This window comes from Zalophus californianus, chromosome 5 (genome assembly GCF_009762305.2).
Source record: "Zalophus californianus isolate mZalCal1 chromosome 5, mZalCal1.pri.v2, whole genome shotgun sequence".
NCBI classification, from domain to species: Eukaryota; Metazoa; Chordata; class Mammalia; order Carnivora; family Otariidae; genus Zalophus; species Zalophus californianus.
In genome coordinates, this window is record NC_045599.1 from 108262904 (window position 1) to 108267864 (window position 4961).

Here is a 4961-nt window from a genome sequence, read left to right on the forward strand (position 1 = left end):
ATTAATTTTAATATAACATATTAACAGATATTTCCAACATTATATATATGTGCTATTATATATGTAATTATATATATATAATGTGTATATATATATATAAACAGAATTCACAGTAGGCTGGTTTGACTTAAAGATAAAGAAAACTCTTTCATATAGAGATCTGACCCTGGACAGTTACATCAAAGACAGAGACTTAAGAAAAGGACCCCAATCCAGAAGTGTTAATAATGTCACCTATGCAACTTTCTCCTGCTTTGGAATCTGTCTGAAAGCTCATCTACTCCAAAAACATTTCCTATTTTAAACCTACATATATAATTGGGCCCATCTTAATCAACTAAAATCATTATTACAACCTCTGTATTAAAATTAAAAGAAAAAAACTCTACTATTTTTCATCACTTACAGAAAAACTCACCCATTTTATTTTGGAATGTTTGCAGTACAATTCATGTGTCTTTCCCCTTAGGCTTAGTTGGAGCCTTACAAGGTTTGGTAAATTTGAGTCAGCTCCAAAGACAGCATTTTCTCCATCCACATCCCATATCCATCTTAACTTGTGGAAGGATGAAGTGGTCCTCGTGTTCATACTGTTAAAAACAGAACCCAAGGGCGCCTGGGTGGCTCAGTTGTTTAAGCGACTGCCTTCGGCTCAGGTCATGATCCTGGAGTCCTGGGATCGAGTCCCGCGTCGGGCTCCCTGCTCAGCAGGGAGTCTGCTTCTCCCTCTGACCCTCTTCCCTCTCGTGTTCTCTATCTCTCATTCTCTCTCTCTCAAATAAATAAAATCTTTAAAAAAAAAAAACAGAACCCAAGTTGGCATTCTAACACAACAACTCTTTACTGATCTGTATGACAGCTGTCATTTTTACCTTTTCCCCTTATTGTATCTCCTTAAGGACATAAACTTTCCCAAAAAGCACTATTTTTCAGGGCACCCTGATGTCTGCCCACATAGCCAGTCCCTCCCCTTCCCTAACACTCAACACAGTAAACCTTTGAAATCACTGATTTACAGTCTCCATGGGGCAGGGCTGTTTCCTCTTCTGCTGCTTAAATCCTCAGCACCAGGCAAATAATGGTTGCCCAACAAGTTGGGGGGGGTGGAATACCCAAAAACAAAAGCCAATCACTTTTTAAAACTCTATCATATGTTAGAAGTCAAGAGGAAGGAGGGTAGTGATGGGATAGGACAGGAAGGGGACTTCAGGGCTGCTATCACATTCTAACCATCAGGTTACGTAAGCATGTTCATCAGCTGAGTAATTAGTGCACTTTCTGAATGTCCTACGCTCCAGCGAAAAAAGTTCAAGTCTATCATTATCCGATGAAGCAGGAAGTTACAAGCATTCAGATTGCCATTAAAAATAATTAACAGGGGTGCCTGGCTGTTTCAGTGGGTAGAGCATGCAACTCTTGATCTCAGGGTCATGAGTTCAAGCCACACATTGGGCATGGAGCCTACTTTAAAAATAATAATAATAATAATAATAAACAGACATTGTTTCTGAACATGTAAACTTTTAAGAACCAAAATGTTCGTTTATGTCAGAAAATGCAGTCTTGGTGGGGTTGCTGGGCCGCCCGGATGAGGAGAAGAAGACAGGAGTAGCGGGCCACTGAATAAGCTTCCAAAATGATGCCCATACCAGTTATCCTGTTGAAAGAGGGGACCAATAGCTCCCAAGGCATCCCCCAGCTTTTAAGTAACATCAGTGCCTGCCAGGTGATTGCAGAGGCTGTAAGAACCACCCTGACCCTCATGGCATGGACAAGCTGATTGTAGATGGCCGAGGCAAACCAACAATTTCTAATGATGGGGCCACAATTCTGAAACTCCTCAATGTTGTCCATCCTGCAGCAAAATTTTTAGTGGACATTGCCAAATCCTAACATGCTGACATTGGTGATGGTACCACCTCAGTGACCCTGCTGGCTGCAGAGTTTCTGAAGCTAGTGAAACCCTACATGGAGGAAGGTTTGCACCCACAGATCATTATCCGAACTTTCCGCACTGCCACCCAGTTGGCAATTAACAAGATCAAAGAGATTGCTGTGACCATGAAGAAGGAAGATGAAGTAGAAGAGAGGAAGCTGCTGGAGAAGTATGCCATGACCACTCTGAGCTCCAAGCTGATTTCCCAGCAGGAAGCCTTCTTCACTAAGATGGTGGTGGATGCAGTGATAATGCTCGACGATTTGTTGCAGCTTAAAATGACTGGAATCAAGAAGGTGCAAGGTGGTGCCCTAGAGGAGTCCCAGCTGGTAGCTGGCATCACATTCAAGACTTTCTCTTATGCTGGGTCTGAAATGCAACCCAAAAAGTACAATAATCCAATGATTGCCCTTTTAAATGTTGAGCTTGAGCTGAAAGCTGAGAAAGATAATGCTGAAATCAGAGTCCGCACAATTGAGGATTATCAGGCAATTGATGCTGAATAGAACATTCTCTATGACAAGGTAGAAAGGATCCATCATTCTGGAGCCAAAATCATCTTGCCCAAACTCCTAATCGGGGATGTGGCCACCCAGTACTTTGCCGACAGGGACATGTGGTACGGAGTGGACACCGACAACGAGGACACCGCCGCCAGCCTCGAGGCCTTCGTGTGGGAGCCAGCCATGGTGCACATCAATGCCCTGACCGCAGCCTCCGAGGCCGCCTGCCTTATCGCGTCAGTAGATGAAACCATCAGAAACCCTCGCTCAACAGTGGACGCTCCCCCAGCTGCAGGCCGTGGCCGGGGCTGCCCACATTGAGAGGCACCCTGCCCCTCACACGAGTGGCTGGCAGGCTGCCTGCAGGGTATGCTTACTCTCCCTGTCTTGGTCCGTTGGTATCACAACAAAAGGGTAGTAACTGGCCCACTCTCTTCTCACTGGAGGGTATTTAAATAAACGTAAGACTTAGAATTCACTTTGCAAATTAAAAAAAAAAAAGAAAAGAAAAAGAAAATGCAGTCTTGGCCATGGAAACTATTAGAAATACACTGCACCAGTCACGATGGGAAAGATTCATTGAGATGATGGACATAAAGTTCTTAAAACAGTGCTAGGTACATAGTGCTATATGTTAGCTACTATTACACTTTTTAACACATCAGAAGCATTTCCAGATGAATGAAGGATTCAGCTTAGATCACAGCAAATTTCCTTCATTTCCTTTGCCCTTAACTCTTTGAAAATAGTTAATGGAGTCCACATCACCACCTGGTTTGTTTTAGTTATGCCTGAGGAATTCAGAACTCCCAGGCTAAGAATCATGGAACATCTGCACTGAAAGCACAGAGACCCTCTGTGGACCGGTGATTCTCCAGTAGGCACATCACTGGGGCACTTCTAAAAGTTCAAGTGTCCACATCAGATTCTTATTCACTTAGTGTGACAGTAGCGCCTAGGAATTTGCATTTTTTTAGCCAGCTCTTCGAGTGATTCTGAAGGTGGTCTACAAGAAACAATTAACCTCTTGTTTTGTAGATGAATAAAATAGAGGCCAGGGAGGGAAGGGACCTGCCCAGAGTCTTCTTCCTGGTTAATGAGTATGCCAGGACGAGAATGAAGGTAGCCTTTTACCACTCCAGTGTTATTTCCATGAATCCATGCCACATAACTTAGGACCCAGAATGAATCTGTCCTAAGCCCTAATGGCTTATTCCACTGAGCCCTTTGCCTTTTCACCCATGCATTAGGTTAACTGGAGAGGCACAAAAACCCACCTGTATATTCATTAGGTATACAGAACCAGGTACTTTAGAAAACTAGTTTCTAAATCAATCATCGCTCCAATATTTTTACACACTGTGTGACACTGAGATAGTTATTTGAATTCTATGTGCTTTAGTTTCTTCCTTTATAAAGTGACAACACCTATGGTTCGCAGGATATTGTGAAGACTTATGTAAAATACTAGCACAGAGCTTGGTAAATAATGAGGTTCCAGTAAATAGTAGCTATCATTAATGCCATCTTAACATGGCCCTCCAACCTCATTCTTCAGACTCGAGGAGTATTCTCAAGTGTGGTTCCCTACAAACAGAATCATCTAGAAGTCCTCGTTTTTTTAAAATCCAGACTTCTGAAACTCGCCCCTTACAAGACCTGGTGAATCAGAATCGTGGGGGCAAGACCCAGAAGTCTGTATTAACAAGCAAGTACCCCAGGTTCTTCCTCTGTATACCTAAGTTTGAGCAACATTGGACTAGGGCTGTGGACCAAGGGCTTCTTGTCAGTGAAAACACTCGTTATCAATGAGAGCCAGCTAGTGCTGAACACTCACTCTAATACTAACAATTCTCTGTTAATAAGAGGTAAATGGGTGCCACCTACTGCCTTATTTTAGAATGCAATGCTCGGACTGGTTCAATTCTTCTCAGTAATTGAATTCACTGTGAAAAATTAATCAATCCAGAACAAGATATTCAAGCAGTAGAAAGAAAGCATTGTTGGAAGGAGCATGAAAACAGACTTGACTTAACTAGAAGAAAACTTTCTCAGTTAAAGGGTTCTTGGAGTTCTAGATTAATTTATCTAATAAACTTCTGTAATTCCAAGTTACTGCTAAAGCAGTAAAGGAAAATATAATGCCTCACCCAGTGGCCTATGGCAAGAGTGAAAGCAGGAACAGAATTACAGAATGGCCTAGAACACATGTAGTTGTGCTCACCTCCACGACCTCCTCCCGGGTCCCCAGAGAAAACCAAACAAGAACAACCTTTCTTATTCTGTAACATTCTACTCAAGGCCGGTATCTAAACTGCCACCTGCAGTTGGAAAGTTAACATTCCCTGCCAAAGGTACTCAAATAAGCCTTCTGAATTATACTTTGTTTAAAGCTGATTTCCCCTTCCAAGTTGCAAATGCATAAATATACCCAGAGGTTCAAAAGGAATGGGCAAAGCCTTATAAATACTCATATAAAATGAGCATCATACTTCGTATTGCAATAACTCAATGACAAATCA

The 4961-nt window shown here is 42.3% G+C and overlaps 1 pseudogene; it reads left to right on the plus strand.

The window, feature by feature from the left end:
- The first annotated feature begins 1636 nt into the window (after positions 1-1636).
- On the plus strand, positions 1637-2760 carry LOC113928499 (annotated as a pseudogene).
- Positions 2761-4961: the final 2201 nt, after the last annotated feature.